Source organism: Gobio gobio (genome assembly GCF_949357685.1).
Source record: "Gobio gobio genome assembly, chromosome: 22".
NCBI lineage: Eukaryota > Metazoa > Chordata > Actinopteri > Cypriniformes > Gobionidae > Gobio > Gobio gobio.
In genome coordinates this window covers 41,796,377-41,816,155 of record NC_137118.1, presented here as the reverse complement: position 1 = coordinate 41,816,155, position 19,779 = coordinate 41,796,377, and the positions used below count along the sequence as shown (strand labels likewise).

Genomic DNA, 19,779 nt, shown 5'->3' with positions numbered 1-19,779 from the left:
CTCATGATGCATTAGTACCAGACATCGTCACTTTTCACAGGAGTCTTCGCACAATCTGGCAGCGTGTAGCATATGGACGGATGACCACAGCTAATTGTGTGTCGGAATCATGAGATTGGCCAAAGAAACGCGAGTGAAACCATTAGCTGCTTGTTGTCTAGATGAGCACCCCTTTAACTGACATTCCCAGGATTCCTAGCAGCTGGTGGAAAGGTACTCTGGGGTGACCCCTGCGACCCTTGCACATTGATATCCGAGACAAAGTGTCTTTACCTTTCTCTGCAGTTACAGCCGAATAAACAGTCCTCAGGCCACAGTCCCTACAGGAGCAATTTGCGTGAGTGGTCAAAAAAAACCCTGCAGTCCCGAAGAGATCAAAGCTATTCCGGTGTATCCAAACATACAGGGGGGAGTGAAGAACATCAATTTGCAGAGCAAACGGCAGCTGCACTGAAAGGGAAAGAGCTACCTGCCCCCACCTCAGAGCGCTCGCCGTCCACCCCCCACTCCGCCGGTGCGCTCGTCCATCTCCAACGTCCATTACCACCCCCATACACCTCTGAAAGTGGAATTTACTACTCACACCGAGTCTTTGAAATGTTGGTCCGTGGAATCATCTCTCCTCCTTTAATCCCGTCAGATGTGCTTCCACTACCGACGTGGCCTTTGAAGGAGAAGCTTTGCTCGTGGACGAGGATCCCTCCACCATTCGCCATTAGTGAGGTATGAAGCCTCCGGATCTCAGTGCCAACGTTATCAGATAATAAAGTTAAAGGGTTAGTTCACCCAAAAATGAAAATTCTGTCATTAATTACTCACCCTCACGTCGTTCGAGACCCGTAAGACCTCCGTTCATATTCGGAACACAAATGAAGATATTTTTGTTGAAAGCTGATGGCTGAGAAAGGCTTCAGTTAGGCCTCCATTGGCATTCAGTACACTTATACTCCCAAGACCGATAAAAGGCACTTAAAATGTCATTACAAAGTCCATCTCACCACAGTGACTCTACAATAATCTTACGATGCGACGACAATAGTTTTTGTGCGCAAAAAAAAAATCAAAATAACACCTTTATCCAGCTTGTTATTGCCTTCCGCGTGTACCTCCACGACGCATGCGCGAGAATATGACGTAGCGCCGGGGCTCGGGATTCCATGAAATGCACACTCTAACCCCATTTTGAGCACTACGCCGAGACCTAAAGCACGATCAATGTAGAATCCAACAGCTGAGATACGCGCGTCTTCCTCTGATTGTAAACAAATCACTTCTGGGTCATCTGTCCGAACGCTGGATCTGCGTCATATTCTCGCGCATGCGTCGTGGAGGCACACACGGAAGGCAGTAACAAGTTGGAAAAAGGTGTTATTTTGATTTTTTTTGCGCACAAAAACTATTGTCGTCGCCTCGTAAGATTATTGTAGAGTCACTGTGGTGAGATGGACTTTGTAACGACGTTTTGAGTGCCTTTTATCCGTCTTGGGAGTATAAGTGTACTGAATGCCAATGGAGGCCTATCTCAGCCATCAGCTTTCAACAAAAATATCTTCATTTGTGTTCCGAATATGAACGGAGGTCTTACGGGTCTCGAACGACGTGAGGGTGAGTAATTAATGACAGAATTTTCATTTTTGGGTGAACTAACCCTTTAAAGTTGAAGCACTAAAACTGAAGTAAAAAAGATGCACCGATACTAAATTCCTCCGCTGATATCGATAGCTGATTAAGCAGAACGATATCGGCCAATACCAATAGTTTGATTTTCTTAAGGAAGAAAAATCTCTCCCAAATAATGCTGCAAACTATAGGCTATACAGGGAACCTTCTCATTTGGTACATTACTATGATATTAGAGGTTAAAATGAACAACAGAGCCAAACTATTACACTGATTGAGGCATGATACAGATAAGTCGTACTGTATCTTTTAAAACACTTTCAGATGCTCATTCATGTTTATTTCGCGATGAGCTACACCAGAACGATCTCACACCACAGCGCCAAAACGGTTTTTCGATTTCGTAATAAAATGGACGTAATGTGAAATCTGAGATTTTGTTTTATATCATTAGTAACAAAGCACAAAGATTACTGCGATTTAATGGATGGGAGGCGCGCTACAATGTTCCGTTCATTCATCAATTGAAAACAGAATGACTATTCTTTTAATTTAAGAATAGATATCGGTTCGTAAAAAAGAGAATCGATTAAAATCGAGATATCTATATATTTTTTTTACCCAGCCCTTTTTTACCCAGTGACACTGAAGCGTGTCAACAATGCTCAATGACTAAACAAAAATTATTCCACTATAACTATAACAACTTAAAATCCTCTTATCCATTTTGAACGTCTTGCACTTCTGCTCGCGTAGCTAAAATTGGCATTGATATTCTGAGCACAGCCCTATTACACTCAAATAAAAACGTAAACTCAGTAGCACATAAGGTAGTTGTTTTCATAAACACTTGTCTTCATGATGAATTTATTCAAGCATACATACATAATGGAAAACTTTCCTAAGGTAAATGCAACGTTAAAGGGTTAGTTCACCCAAAAATGAAAATTCTGTCATTAATTACTTACCCTCATGTCGTTCGACACCCGTCAGACCTCCGTTCATCTTCGGAACAGAAATGAAGATATTTTAGTGTAAATCTGATGGCTCTGAAAGGCCTCCATTGGCACAATGGCACTTTACACTCTCAAGACCCTTAAAAGGTACTAAAGACGTCGTTACAAAGTCCATCTCACTACAGTGGTTCTAAAATAACTTTATGAATCGGCGAAAATAGTTTTTGTGCGCAAAAAACCCCTAAATAACGACTTATATTGTGATGACGATTTCAAAACAAGGCATCATGAAGCTTCGAAGCGTTATGAATCAGTGAGTCAAATCATGATTCGGATCGCGTGTCAAACTGCCAAACTGCTGAAATTTGGCGATTCAAACTGCTGATTCGACTCACTGATTCATAACGCTTCGAAGCTTCATGATGCCTTGTTTTGAAATCGTCATCACTATGCAAGTCGTTATTTAGGGTTTTTTTGCGCACAAAAACTATTCTCGCCGATTCATAAAGTTATTTTAGAACCACTGTAGTGAGATGGACTTTGTAACGACGTCTTTAGTACCTTTTAAGGGTCTTGAGAGTGTAAAGTGCATTGTGCCAATGGAGGCCTTTCAGAGCCATCAGATTTACACTAAAATATCTTCATTTGTGTTCCGAAGATGAACGGAGGTCTGACGGGTGTCGAACGACATGAGGGTAAGTAATTAATGACAGAATTTTCATTTTTGGGTGAACTAACCCTTTAAGTGACCTATTGTTCACAGGCTGTTTTATTGATGTCTATCCGTGGTTAAAACACTGATTAAGCGATTGCATGAGACCTGATTCATTTCAGTGAGTTGTAATGTATCTTTCAACGTTCCTTCTGAGGCCCTGTCCACACGAACACAGGTATTTTCAAAACCGCAGCTTTTTCTACGCAGTTTGGCTGTTCGTCCACACGCAAACGCAGTATCTGGTTACTGGACTTTTTTGAAAACTCCGGCCAGGGTGAAGATTTTTAGAAACTCCGGTTACAGCGTTGTCGTGTAGATGGTGAAACCGGAGATTTCGGCTTGTTAAGTCGAAGTGTGCGCCGTTCTCTCCCTTGTTTGACGTCAGATTGTGCGCTGTTAACGCTTTTGTTTACATGAGTGTAGTCTATGCAATGGCACACGTAGCTTTTAATAACTCTGCTAACAGCGCTTACCACATGTATACAGATACATGCGCAGTTATCTCATTGTATTGCAGAACAGAGGCGCCAGAATGCAATAATACAACATAGTAAGGCAAGTGTGTGAAGCTTCAGTCCACTTGAGCCCTGCCCCTGTGTACAGTTACTGTCACTGAGCCCATGGCATCCCTCAGTGCATCGGTGCCGAGGATGGGACCCATGTGGAAATCAGGCAGCCAATCATAGCATGGTTTTGCGTTTTCATGTTCGACAGAGATTTTTTTTAAACCGTGCTTGTGTGGACGCGATTGTTTTCTAAAACGGAGGAGGAAAAACTCTGGTTATAAAAATACCCGTGTACGTGTGGACTAGGCCTAATATTCATGCATATTTTTCAAGATATACTTGTATTAAAGTGGAAGAAAAGACTTGCGCTCCCTGCCGCTTGAACTGAGGCACTACAGCGATTTGTCATGCCACATTAAATCGTGACAAAATGGCATTTATTGTTTGAATTTCATGATAAAATAGACAGAATTTGAAAGTTGAGACTTTGTTTCTTATAACAAGTAACAACGCACAAATCTTTGTGCGATTGTTGGATGGGGGGGCGCGCTACAAATAATGTTTGGTGTAAGGAAAAACTGCAGACCAGAGGCCTGTTGCATGAGTTTCAGAGTTTTAGAGTTGACAAATCCAGATAAATCCAACCTGGTTTAGATCAAGTTCAACGGTCTATCAAAGCTTGGTATAAACATTCTCTGTCAACTCAGGTTTAATCCAGAGTTTGCAATTAACTCTGAAGTGCATGCACCTGAAAGCGTGACACGGGCGGCAAACAGCCAATCACAGTGTCCGTTTGATTCACTTCTCGCAAGAGAGACAGCGCAATTCACTTCTCTTCTGAAGATTGCGAGATTGTTTTGAAAATTATCATGAGATTAAATGCGTTTACAAAGCAGGAATAAACACTGCTGCTGCTGCGAAAGTTTGAGAAGGCGGCTGAAAGAATGTCTGACTATATCAATGCATGATGCGAATCAAAGATCATATGCCTAATAATTATAGGTTTACAAAAAGAATTATGAATGCATGTATTATATTTATATTCATATTTGGCTACTTGTCAATTCATATAATAATTATATGAATATATTATATGAATTAAAAGTAAATATAATTAATATAATTAATAATTAGCACCAAAAGATGAGCAAATTTGTCTCTTAAAGTTTTTCCACAATAAACTGCTTTAATTTGAAACGAGAGATACAGGGGGTGTGGCTTTATAGTTTCTTTACTTGCAGCTGATTGGTCCAGTTTGGGTTTGTGATCTCTAACCCTGCTCCAGAGCAGGTTAGCCGTGTAGTGTAAGTTACTATGGTGATGAACACGGCTAAAAACCAATCCACCTTCTTGAGCCCGAAAAAACAGAGTTTGCTCAAACTAATCTCGAACTTACCTGGGTAGCAACTGAAACCAGCTTTGTGCAACAGGCCACTGGCAATCCTGGCTTGAACTACGGGTGATTCATAGGGTCAAACAGAGCCTGCTTTAACGTCAATATTTTTAAACTGCTAATGCGTTATTGTCACGTTAACCTGCCCTAAAATTCAACACAAGAGAGATTTGTCACACGGTATAAGTTGCAGTCAGACACATTTTTCAACACCATTTTGATTGACAGGATATTATCGGCCAATACCGATTACTGGCGGATATATTGATGCATCTAAAAAAACAAAAACGCACTTGACTGCCATAAACTCTAAAATGTAAAATCGAACGTTTAAACAGCTGTACAGCTCAAAAATAATACAGAATAATAAATGTAAGTGTTTTATTAAAATGATGAGAGTCACACTTTTTCCGACTCAGCCTTTGAAGGAGAGGCTTTTCTTTCGCCACTATTGAGGTATGAAGCCCTCGGTGATGCGGTCTGGATCTCAGTGCCGACAATATCAGACGGCCGTTTGGGAATGCTAATCATCCGAGGACGACCATGAGAGAGTCTCAACACTTTGGCAAGCCCCGTCCGGCAGCCTGCAATCTGACTTCAGCAATTTCCAGAGCGTTCCTCAAAGAGACGAAACATCTAATTTGTCAGTCTTGAGAATGTGAGCGCGGGAGAGAGGGGGAAGCAAAAAAAAAAAAAACAACGAGGCAGATTTATCCAGGTTTATGACCTCAGCCCTCTGGTTTTGATCTGGCAGAGGTGTGTGGTTAATAAAGCAGCGAGTCGTTACGGCGTGCTTGCATGCACACAGCTAGTCAATAAGAGGTTACGCATCTCTCTGCGCCTGTCTACTAATGCACTGTCTGCAGGAGCAAAACCGCAGGCGGATTACTGCCAGGCCTATCCGATGATCTTCAGGCTGTTCTGTAATGCCGCCACCAGCCTGTTAACATGCCGCTCGAGCAATGCCTGAGTGGTGTTAATGCGAGATCTCCTCCCTGATGCACGACTCCGCTGCATTCCACGTGTTAGCTATATAAAACTCATTTTAGATTCATTTAGTGCACATGTGTTTTCCTCCATGATATAGCCAGATCAACAACAAAGAGCCCATATTAATCTGCGTCTTGTAGCGGTTAGCCGTTGACATAACCAGGGAGGGGAAACGGACAAGGAGCTGCTTGAACATCGATTGCATTGATCTGTACCTCAACATCTTAATGTTTAATCACAAAGCAGCCCCCTTTACTCCGCCGTCATGTGATCCCATTAAACCCTTTAACCACATCTCTCCCCAGGCGGACCGCGGGGGTCCGCGCTTCATACGGTCTCTCGGACCGCTCAGACATTTAATCCGCCGCAATTGATGACCGCAAAACACAGAACTCAAGAGAGGAAACTGATGTAAAGGAAGGGTTTTTTTTAAAGCTGTGTTTCAGCACACCAAATATAGCCTGCCGAGATCCATACGTGCGGGAGGGACATTGATTTCAACACTGCGTGCGTTGCTCACTCCGCGGATATAAAAAGAAACTCCCCCAGAGTACTGAAACAGTGAGGCAGACAGAAAAGAGAGGGCATGGCTGTGAATCTGTCTGTGTGCGCTTTTATTGCTGCTATCTGGAGCATTACTCTCTCTTTGCAAGCACCAAACAACGTTCAACCTTACCAACCACCTGCAGGACAAACATTAACACGCTTAAAGATTTCTCCCAATTTCTAAAGATATAATATACACATACTTGCACACTGCGCAAAGCGTATGGTTTATATATGTTTTAAATGTAGTATGCAACTGTAAAGATTTCAAATTGTTGTATGCTACATTGTAGGGCTGCACGATTTGGGGAAAATATCTAATTGCGATTATTCTGGTTAAAATTGCGATTATTTTTTTATTTTTACACATGAAAAGTGTGTATATAACATTTTGTGTTTATATATTAATATGACTAATAACTATTATTATGATTATTATTATTGCTAAACACAAATAAGAAATATTACTATTACAATAACAATAGAGCATTTAAGAATAAATATAACAATATAAAAATATTTATATTTTACAGAAATTTTTTTACCAAAAAGATGGGTTACCTGTTAATATGCAGACAGCCTATGACTAAAAACCATTAGAAAGGTCTAAGGATTTATTGTAAAAAATATTATAAAAATCTGTGCTTTTTATCTGTGATATCAATTTCTTAAAATCTGTCTTTAATATGAAATATGAGCCTCTTATGCATCCACTGTGGGGATTAAAACTCCTGTATATTTAAGAAAAACATATGGATTGTCATATACATTTATTTAGAAGTAGTATTTTTCTTATTTTCTACCCAAAAGTTTAATTCATACTGAAAGCCAGAGGGCGCCCTCAAGAAGAAACTCCACATTTTCCTCAGAGAAGTAATAGTTTTCAGGAAATCCCTAATGTGAAGCTCGCGCTGTAGACTGAATAAAACAAGATAGAAACGCTTTGACTGATTAAACATGAAGATAATACTTTTGCGACAAGATATGGTGTATTGAGTTCTTCAAGTCTTCTCGGGTATTTTCATAATAATAAAGTATTCAGTGCTGATTGACATTCTGTCATAAGAAGCCACATCAGCTCGAACCTGTTATTAAACATATTTTGTTGGACAACAGGTTTATGAACGCTTCGCATTACTAGTTTGTGAAGATGTTTGACGCGTGTTGTTTTTTCAAACGCACGTTATAATCGACTCAAACTCAGTGCTTTCAGACGGAGCAGCGTTTCCTACTGATCACAGAGCTGCTCTTCACTTACACACTGGGCATTTATTTATTTAATTAAAATCACAGCCTTTGCGCTTTCATAATCGCACATAAGCCAAATCGCGATCGCAATTCGATTTTCGATTAATTGTGCAGCCCTACTACATTGTCATCACTCATCATCACTTAATCTCACTACAGGAAAATAGAATCAATATTGAAATTAACCTAATTTTGAGTAAAAACTGAGTTTGAGAAGTAAAAATTGTGACTGAAATTGTATCTGATTAGGGCATCAGAGTTTCATTACATTTTTGCGTATAACATTGCCACTTGGTTTTGTTTTTCAAAAATTCTTTTTGTACATTTTTATTATTTTTATTTCGTAATTATGGTTTATTATTACTAAACAAAATAAGAAATATTACTACTGCAGTATTTCACTGTAAACTAAACCAAGTATCAAGTATAATATTTACCGCTTATTTTCTTTATTTTCAAATGTTAATTCATCGGTCTTTTATTGTGGCTCTCAAAGATTCTCTTTTGTTTTGTTATGAGCGCTTCTTATTACAATTTTGGTAAATGGTTGGCACATGTTGCGCTGCTCAGAGCAAATGCAGAGATGGATTTCACACAGAGCAGCGTTTACTGCAAACCAAGGAAATCTAAGACGATGAAAACTTTGGATCATGAGATCAAGAACAGTGTCCCACTTCATTCTGAAACACGAGGTGCATTATTTTTGGTATATTTTAATTAATTTGTAGCCTTTGCAATTTGATAAATACACTAAGCCATATCATGATTTCAGTGTTTTTTTTTTTTTTTTTAAATAATCATGCATCCCTTTGGTTGAGTTCATTGCGTTGTGGGATAGTCTCTCATGCAGTGTGCTCTGGGGGTATACGTCCCATTTTAGCACATGCAATAAGCCATTCGTGTAATAAAGCACATATAGAAATTGTACAGTATGCATACTGCAAAAACAGTATGTGATTAAGCCATTATGATTATAGCTCAAATTAAGGACTCAAAATAAATAGGCTAAATTAACAGGAACAGATTTGTGTGTGAAGGAATCGCTCTTTCTGGACGGCCTTTTATTCGTCATTGTGTGAGGTCCTGGATTAAATTACCTGCTCATCCTTTTGTTCGTACAGAAGGGCCTCTGTTGACACATCCCCTACAAAACTGCTGTCTTCACACTCCCACTCTGAGCCAAGGTCAAGCACAGTGTTTGCACAAACCAAGGTTAAAAAATAAAGCGATAGGTTTCCGGGTGCAATGACTCTATTTTAAAACACGGCTCCTGTCCTCAAAGACATGGCATGCTAATGGATGTGGCTTACTGTTATAGCTGAGACACGTGCGTGGAAGCTACTAATCATTAACAAGTCAATTAAAGTCAGATGAAAGGACTTGAGTCACGACTGTCGAGTCAAATGGAGTTCAAAAATATGACAGGACCGTGTGGGAGTCTAAGGTGCCTTCACACTGGCAGTTTAATTCGAAACGGGGCACGGTTCGCATTAAAAAATTGGTTATGGGAAAGCCGTCATGCAGACCCAGGAGCGCCGGGGACCGAACCTGCAGGACATGGTCTGAGTTCGGTTGCACTGGGACTGTGGCGTGATTTGCGTGAATGCGAAAGCAACTCGGATGCGAAGTAACCTGGCCACGCATTTTAGTCAATGACGAATTCATTAGTTCAACAAAACACACGTAATGGATTACAGTGGTGATGATTTACCTCAGATAGCGAGCATGCAGTCTAACCACGCGGGTGCAAACAGAGCGGCAAATGAATGGCCCCTCAAAAGAGTCCGTTTGCAAGTAGAAGAAATCCGCATACAGTAAACCCAAGTGACGTTCACGGTGCTGTGCATAATAGCACCAAATATTAAAAAACACAATATATTGACCCGCATTTTATATGAACGCAAATGCACCAGGGTTTGTGAGAATTAGCGCAGAGCGATAAACCCGTAACAATAATGATCACAATATAATTTTCCTCAATAAAATAACAAAACTTTGATAAATGTTCGATATAATAAAACAGCACTACTCATGTGAACCGCACCACACGGACCAATAGCAGCGCAGCGCGAAATTACTATAACCGATGCGTTTACTCTCTGATTTGTCTCAGTCATGTGACCACTAAACATCGCTGTGAGATCCAGTGAAAAGTGCTTGACTTCATCGAAGAACACGAATGACTCTGATCTAAACCGGACGAAACAGCGATGACATTCTCAACAGCAGAGAAGCATTGTGCCATGAACGATCCAGTTAGGCTTTTCAATCAACAAATCACCTGAATTTACTATGTATTTACTGTAGCAACACTAACTGCACTCAGAATATTTAATTTTTACCCTGTGAGAGGGTTAAATTTTTTCTAGATATTACATTTTTTGTTAATGGACATACATCCTCAAAACTCAATCTACTGCTACTGTCAAATGTGCATTTCTAAGAGACAAAACATGTAATATTATTAATATTGCAGCCTGCACTGCAAACTATGATGAAGGTACTTGCCATCAAAGTCAGGTAACACAAGCCCTCTTTCATGATTTGAAACAATACATCACCCGTTAGAACATGTAGAAATACATTTTTCTATTAAGATGTTTATTTTGCTATGGGAAAAAAGACTGAAAAAAAGTGTAAAGAAACCAAAAATGTTTTGGCTGTTCTACCTCAGATTTGTGAAATGTTCACCTGTTTTGGCAGGTGTTTGTCATGTTCTGACAACAAAGAATAGTTTAAAACTAAACTTAATGGTCTGGGTTTACAACTGGTGCAAAAAATCATAAATAAAGATTTGACATTTATCGTGACAAATTTCATCGTGATCATTATTTGGGCCATATCACCCAGCTCTAGATATTATCAAGTTGAAACAATCCCGTTCTGACTCGGCCCGGAGCAAACATGTGAAATCCCCCTCAACTCTGTTCAGATGGCAGCTATGTTAAGAATGTAATACTTTACTATTAATGTGTATAAACACAGTTACTACGTTCAGACCCAGACGCGCGGTCAAGCATGCAGTGAAGAAGAGACTGATGGTGCGTTCACACCGGACGCGAATGACGCGACATGCACGCCGCTTAATCCGCGCCGCAGAATGTCTATTTGCGTCTTTGCATTGACTTAAATCACTCGCGCAAAACGCTTCATTCGCGTCTGGTGTCAGAGCAGAAAGCAGCGCTCAAGACAAGCACTTTTAGTTGAAGACCCCTGAGTTAAACCATGGCTTAATACGTTTCTCATTTCGGCGTCTCACGCTTGCCATCCACGTCTAATCTTTTAATGGCCCAAACGAGTGCGGGCAGCCGCAGCGTGCCTGATGTTTTGTTTCCGGTCTAGCTACATCCGGAGTGGTGTTGTAGTTTTTCTAACGTTACTAGTTGTTGCAACAGCATGTGAAAAAACTACAAAGTTTGTTAGACCAAAAAGAACGTTAATCTCGCGATAAAAAAATTGACGCCGTTAAAATAGGTTTGCGTTAACGTCGTTAATAACGCGTTTAACTGACAGCACTAATATATATATATATTTATTAGTGGTTTAACAATTCAAGTTATATACGTACGTTTTTTTATCACAGTTTTAGGGTCACGGTTTCAGTACGGCTCGGTGTGTTATGTTCAGGGAACTAAGGACTGAACTGTGAACGGTCACATAAAAATAAAGAAAATAAGAACAAATAATCAAACTAAGGACACACAGAGATGCATTTAGCTGTTTTAGTAAATCATATCGGCGTTTCGTCCAGACGGATCCAGAGTTTTCAGTGTCCCAGAGTGGATCAATCTGAAAGGACACCCTTGCGTTTTCGAGTGTTCTGCCCAATCCGTATATTTTGTGAAACGATGATGCCATCACCCCACAAGTCTTCTTCTCTGTTTTTAGTGCATCTTTGGGCAGAATTACAGCGCCACATACTGGTCTGGCATGCATACTACATAGTTTTGAGTCGGTTTCAGTGGTTTCGTGTGTACGCAGATATTTCATGAGACAAGGGGAAAAAAAGATCGGATAGGAAAAGCTCTGGCTTCGTGTGGATGTGGCCTAAGTAACAGCACAAATACATACAATACAGCAAAGATGCATCTAAAATAAACCGTGCTTTTTAGGTTTGTTTTAGGTGTTATTTTCAACAAACCATATTATAGCTGCGTCGTCAGATTTGAGATGAACCGCTGCGAACCGTGGGTGGAGAACGTATTTTTTTATTATATAAAATATACATTTACATTACATCACAATATACATATTTATATATGTACACAAAAGTCTTAACTGGTAAATGATGCCATATATATATATATACACACACACACATCCAAATAATATAAGAAATATCTCAAGGGTCAGAGAGGTCAAATATATCTGCTATAAATATCAAATTAAAAGGTCCAACCAAGTGTGGTGGGAACACAGTGCATTCATATTTGCACAGTATACATACTATTTATACACCAGATAGATACAACACAGTACGCTATTTCAAACACAGGCCAATTTATAAAAACAAAGGAGGAAGATGAAATGATCCAGGTGCTAACATTCAAATTCAAATTGATTAATGACTTTTAGTATAATATTTTACTATTAAAAAAAAATACATAATTTATTCATTTTACAGTGAAGTACAGTAAAATTCTTCATTCTCAAACATTAAACCATTCAGCTTTTATGCAGCAAACTCTGTACGCAAATATTACCTGGTAATACCACAGAAGCGCAAACAAACTCAGAGCACATTTAATAATATTAGACTTAGGCCTGTATCCCCAGAGAGAGCCGGCACAAAGCCATGACACTCATCTTCAGGACCGAAGCTTTACTTGACACTGCCGAGGCCGGCCCGCCATCAATTATTGACTAACCCATCACGACGAGAAGTGCTTTTAGTAAACATTTCCTCAACACATAGGGCACATATAAAGACAATGCAACGTTCAGGGTTAAATATTCATGACGATAAGTAATGTCGTCATTATTTATTTTAAAAACCCAAAGAACGTCAGAGTCCGTATGCTGTTTGTCCAGAATAGCAGATGGCTTGGGTCCTTATCATAATTAAGTAATCTATCACCGATGGTGTTTTAGAGTTAGACAACGCATGCAAATTAGGGGCTAGAAAAATAGAAAAATCAGCAGAGGGATGTCTGTGGCCATCATTTGACCCCTGGGGATGGGCAGCTCAGCATTTGTCGCCTACCTGGTCTGTGACCCGCAAACACAGAGTTTGTGGCAGCGCTGAGGTTCTGTGCACCACCTTCACCATCTGTCCATCTCACCTGCTGTGTAGTTACCGGCCTAAAACGCTCCCTCTACACCAACCTGCCTGTAGGTGTGCTGCCAGTATGTAAAGCATCTGGGTGGAGCGCTCTATCATGATGCTAATGCAAAAGGTATTGTGATGCGACAGGCAAAACCCCCCTCCCATGCTGTCCTGTGTATGTGGAGCAACTCGGATCCCAAAAAAGACGGCTCAAACAAGGGAAAAAAGCATTGGATCGTGCATGCTTCACACACACACCCCGATACTAACATGTAAAAACATCTCCTGGAGCAGATCCTGTGGTCTGTAATGACTAAATTCAGAGGTTGGTATTCATAACAAACAACTTAAACCAGTGCAACCAAAGAGCCACAATGAAGTGATCACTGTGACAGGCAACACTAGTGTCTCAAATGCATTTAGCTGTGAAATTCACTTAACTGTATCCTGATTGATCTAATAAAAGCTGTGGCATACAATGCCACACGTTTCACTCATCAGATCCGAGCTGGCCACATTCAAAACCACGGTGTCCATGTTTGCATTGAGAAAAGCTGAGAATGCACCAGCTCAAAGTGAGATTCACTGTCTAGCTCCTTATTTCACACATATTTCAGACAATAACCACACTGCATGAGAGTAGAATCATACAGCAGATGATACTACAGCCCTGCCTGAGTGCATGCACCGCGTTTTATAGTGTAATTTCTTCCTTTTAACACACATTTAATGCCCTTTAAAAATATTTAAAACATCTAACCCTGACTGAACACACTAGTGTCTAGCAGGAGGCATTTCTACTGTAAGCTCATGTGCATGGATCCATTCTTACTCTATTCAATCATTTGAGGGGGAAACACATATGACACATGATTGTTGAATTGACAGCTGGAATAAAGAAGTAAAGAAAAGCAGGAAACGACTGAACAGGGCCATTCAAATCGCCAAGCATGATTGAGAGCTAACACATTTGAGCCTTGGATCACACTAAATATCACTACATACATCTGCACATACGAAAATAATCAAAAAACACATCGCAAAATATAATAATAATAAGAAAGAGATCATACTGAAAGCTCTAATGATCCGTCCTCACCTTCCACTCCGGCTGCCCGAGGTTGATCTGTTGGCTGGATTTGATTCCGTGTTCGGCTTTCCTTGTGAGAAAATCCTCTCGAAATGTTCACAAAAAAAAGAGGTGAGGATCTAGTTCGATCCTCGCTGGGTTAAAATGGATAAAAACCGTTTATCCAAACGTTAAAACGCCGTTTCTGTCTTTTCTTGGATATCTAAGGTTACCTCAGAAATCGGAAGCCGTGCGAGTACGTTAAAACCGTTAAAACTGGATCATATCATCGGCGAATGTTTCAGTTCTTTACGGATTTCTCTTTCTATGATCCATAGGTTGTGAAATAAAACACCCTAAAGCTTTCAGTCTCCCAGCATGTGTGTGTTTTAATGAAATGTTTTTGTGTAAATCCAAAGAGTCGCGGCGGCTCTCGTGTTGCTTCTGCTGCTGCTCCTGCGCGCGCGTGCGTGTGTATGTGTGCGCGCGAGTCTGCTCGACTGCATTCCTCCCTCTGTTGCACAATGAGTCGCTATAATTTATTCATGAGATCATGGGGATGGAGGTGCTCTGTCGGAAGAAAGAGAGGCAGTTTTTCTCTTTCTTGCTTGCTTTCTTTCGTTCGTTCGTTCTTTCTTTCTTTCTCTCTTTTTTTGTCACTCACCCCCTCATCGCCCTCCCCAGCTGACTGACTTCCCCTCGATTGCGAGACTCGATTAATGGAGCGTCGAGGAATCGAACGGACGAGGCCGGGGTGGGGAGGGTGACGATTGTGCTGCGCTCGATGGTGAATATAAAATGCCCTTCATTGTAGAATCGCCTGAATTAATCTACGTTAAAAAATATATATATCATCATTAAAGAGGCTATATGAAACATTTAAAGTTAATATAATATATCATTTTTAAGTATGTATTTTCTTTAAAATCATTAGGTGTTATTTTATTTGAATATTATTATAGTATTTATTCATATTTTAAATGACCTTTTAATTTGATATTTTTTATTGAATTAATATTGATATATTAATTAAATATTAGATATTTAATTTTGGTAAAGTTCAAGTAATTTTGTTATGTGCATTTGTTTTTAAGTTTATGTTTTTCATCTAATATTATGTTTTTTATTTCAGATTTATTTCAATTAATGTTTGTCTTTTTTTTTTTTTTACTATAAAGTCCCCTTAAGTTCTAAATTGACGAATCACACATTTATATAATTTTTAATGTCAAGAAGATCTTTCACAGTGTATTACAGAAACAAAAAGCATACTATTAAAAACTTATTTGACATTATTAAAAAACATTTGTAGGGTAGAGAGCAGACCAGATTCCAGTTATGATAGATGAACCCTGCGAATATGACATGAGAATGGCCCTAGTTGATCATATTGTTATGTTAATAAAAGGAATTTTTAGGGAGGGTGGAAGATGCTTGAGCCAAAATGGCGCACCATTGCTGTGTTATATAAATGTTCAGCCAGGGAACATTTGGCAGGCGGCCTATGTTAATGGTATAATTTTACTGACAAGAACTGCAGTTTCACACCTGGTGATTTTTTTGTCCTCATGTTTTTTCTGCGTTTTTAGTTTTTTTGGGGGGGGGTGATTAAAGGGGGAGGTCTAATACTATTTCATGCAATCTGACTTATTTACACTGTTAAAGAGTTGGATTCTCATACTAAACATGGCCAAAATAAAATAAAAAAACGGAGTATTTCTGTTCCAAATACACTCCTTCAGTATTCGAAAAAAGTTTCGGAAAGTTTTTTTCCGAGTATGATGCCATAAAGGTTAGGGGTGTAATGGTACACGTATTCGTACCGAACCGTTTCGGTACAGGGCTCTCGGTTCGGTGCGCGTGTGTACCCGAATGCAATCTTTAACAGTTAACAGTCGGCTTGTTTTAAGCGCGGAACAGACTTCAATCCTAGTTCCCACTTGAACATAATGAGTATTCAGTCCATTTTATCACGAAATTCAAACGATAAATGCCATTTTGACGCTCTTTAATGTGAGGACTGATCATTGTAGACGTGTCAATTCGAGCGGCTGCGGCGCGCGTGCACGAACGCGATCATCTCTTCCAGAAGAATAAACATGAATTAATATCTTATGGTATGTTGAGGATAACACTTACTGAAACGTATATGTCGTGTAATCGTCCAATCAGTGTTTTAATCGCGGAAAGACGTCAAACAGCTTGTAAACAATGTCACGCAGCATCATTTACCTCAGAGTCAGAAGTCATTCAGTGTCCACAGTTGTTAATTCACTTGAGAAATCAACTCTTTCACTAAATATATATGCACTATATTAGCCTATATATATATATATATATATATATATATATATATATATATATATATATATATATATATATATATATATATATATATATATATATATATATATATATATATATATATATATATATATATATATATATATATATATATATATATATATATATATATATATATATATATATATATATATATATATATATATATATATATATATATATTAATTCTACTTAACCTGTTAGTAGAATAGTAGAGTCTTGATTATTTAAGGCTATGTTTAGATAAATCTGTCATGAAAATGACAGTCACTAAGATTATATTTCAACAACGAATTGGAGAAAAAACATAATTTTATAATTAGATTTAGGAGTTAATGTAAAAACTGCCTTATGTGAAGTTTACATGTTTGCACACAGTGTTATTTGAGTGTTGATTATCCTATAACTAAACATGAATATCAGCTGAATATATAGGCTCATAGTTTGGGCTCTGGTGTTAACCTTTAATATTATAGTAATAATGTGCAAGTAAGGGCTCCCTATATAGTTTACAGCATTATCTTTAAGAAACTTTTAGTTATAATTTAATTAATTTAAGGACAGACACAATTTTTTCAGTATATCACTGTTTAATAAAAAATAAATAAAAAGCCATTTCTTAAAACTGCTGTACCGAACCCGTACCGAACCGTGACTTCAAAACCAAGGTACGTACCGAACCGTCAGTTTTGTGTACCGTTACACCCCTAATAAAGGGTGGAATTCCTTATATGGGCACTTTTTCCAGATGAGCGCATGCGCACGTCAACCCGAGCTAAAGCAAGAGCGCGCCCATCAACGAGCTTCATTTAGGTTACAGAAGCCGTCGGCAGCGCTGGCATTTTGTTTTTAGACCACAAAATCAACAATGTCACTAAAAAAGTGTGTTTCTGGTTGTGAGGGAAAGATAACCCTGTTCAGCTTCCCAAATAACCCAGTGTTAAGGAAACCGTGGATGCAGTCTGTTTTCCCGGAGCAGCAACAGAGTTCTGCAAGTGTGTTTGTTTGTTCCCGGTTACGAGCCGAAACCTCAGGCGGTGAGTGAAACTGCATCAAATGTCTATGTTTTGTTGGCAATCGACCTGAAAGTAATGTCAACAACACGAATGTAAAGTGAATCGAATGTTATCCAGAGATAATGCCATGATGTGTGTGTGTGTGTGTGTGTGTGTGTGTGTGTGTGTGTGTGTGTGTGTGTGTGTGTGTGTGTGTGTGACTCTTTAGCTCCGCCCACTGCACACCTCCACTAGCTCAGCTGTTTTTGGAAAGAATCGGTACAGCATATCTGTTTTATAAATATGATAAAACTAAAGACTCTTCGGAGATATGAAGGATGCAATACTACTCTATATGTACTCAATAATAACGTGATTGGCAGAAACTGTGTGTGTTATGTAGCCTTTAAGAAGTTTTTAGATAATTCTGTAATATTCACTACTGTTTAAAAGTTTGGGGTCAGTGCGTTTTTTAATGTAAAGGAAATTAATACTTTTATTAAGCAAGGATGCATAACATCAAAAGTGACAATTTTTAATGTTACAAAAGATTTCAGTTTCAAATAAATGCTTTTCTTTTGCACTTTTCCATTCATCAAAGAATTCTGAAAAATATGAAGCAGCACAACCGTTTTCAACATTGATAATAATGCTTCTTGAGCAGCAATTCAGCATATTAGAATGATTTCTGAAGGATCATGTGACACTGAAGACTGGAGTAATGATTGTGATCCATCACAGGAATAACTTGCATTTTAAAATATGAAGAGTTCAGATGCAAAAGCCTCCAAGTCCGTCTGATGTTTTTCTTTAAAATAAGCATTTTTATCAGGCTTCTATGTATAGGTTTCTACCTATGTACCGGTACTTCTGAATGGGCTGAGGCTGGGATTTAGTGGGTACTTTGAACTGAAAGTATTTTATGAACGTATACTATATGTGGAGAGCATTCACTCAGTATCGTTATCTCATTTTTGGCTTTTGCATCTGAACTCTTTATATTCAAAAAGAAAACGTACAATTTTAAATTATAATAATATTTCACAATATTCCTGTATTTACTTCTTGAAAAAAACATAAAAAAATCTTGTACATGGAAATGTATACATCAAAATGCAATTAATTATGTTACCACAACATTATTACCTAATTACAGATTGATTAGTAGAATCGGAGTTGGCCTAATTCATGAAACACAAACAGAACAAATGTCTGTGCAAATTATTTAAAAAAAACCAAATGTGCATTTTAAATTGTCAAATTGTTGAATTGGATCTATAAACAATTTCCACAGAAATCCCTTCCCCTTGCGTTTCATGAATGAGGCCCGATGTGTTCAGGGACATGTTTTTCACATGGGCAGGTAGCCAAAGTGTCTTCGAATCATGAATTAGAAGAGCAGTGGTGTCCGCTGTCCTCTAAAAAGCAGCGGGCAGTGAAAGGATTGGTTCAGACTGCTGCGCAACTCACAATAGAGAGGTCAGAGAAGGGCAAACTCAAATTCCCAACCCCTCGGATATGCTTAGATGTGAACTGCACTCTCCCTTGTGAGAGATGTAACACATATCCGATGCTTTATTTCATTGATGATCTCATTACGTTATTTTCACTGGAATAACATGCGTGATGAATCATTCACACTGAGAGCAGGAATGTGAATTGAAAAAGTCAATTCTGTGACAGAGCGCAGAAGTCCAGCAGAAAGGAACAGCAGTGGTTTAACTGTGAAACAGATGTATTGCAATCTGGCAGCAGTCAGCAGCGCTGTGTTTGGCAGAGATGGTGTCATGTTAAGGTTTGAATTCAGCTTCTGGGCATGAGGTGACAGTGACAGACGGTGTTCATCAACCTGATTTTTCATCTGCTTTCCTGGCTTTCCCTCGCCACTACATTTGTACGTTTATCATTTGTTCTGATGCTCTCTGTGATGTTATCACTGAAAGAGGCGACGCTCACGTCGTCCATTTTGTTAGTTTATCAACCGCTCGCTTTCATGCAGTGACATAATTGTTATTCCTCTCTCATTCCTGTCCTGTTAAGATCTCGCAGGGTACTGCGAGAAAAACGGGAAGAGAACTGCCCTTAAGACATTGAGTCAATAAAACAGGCACTTTACTACGCCGTGAGGGGAT

General features: G+C 39.0%; 1 protein-coding gene across 2 annotated transcripts in view; it reads right to left on the bottom strand.

Annotated features, from left to right (window-relative positions):
* zmiz2 (zinc finger, MIZ-type containing 2) overlaps window positions 1-15,014 on the bottom strand; it is a 58,581-nt gene extending 43,567 nt beyond the window's left edge. The window contains exon 1 of one of the 2 annotated variants that reach the window (XM_079805000.1): window positions 14,340-15,014. The gene's annotated coding sequence lies outside the window, so the exon portion shown is untranslated. Of the gene's footprint in view, window positions 1-14,313 lie in introns of both variants that reach the window. The other variant, XM_079805001.1, reaches the window with a different exon arrangement.
* Window positions 15,015-19,779: the final 4,765 nt, after the last annotated feature.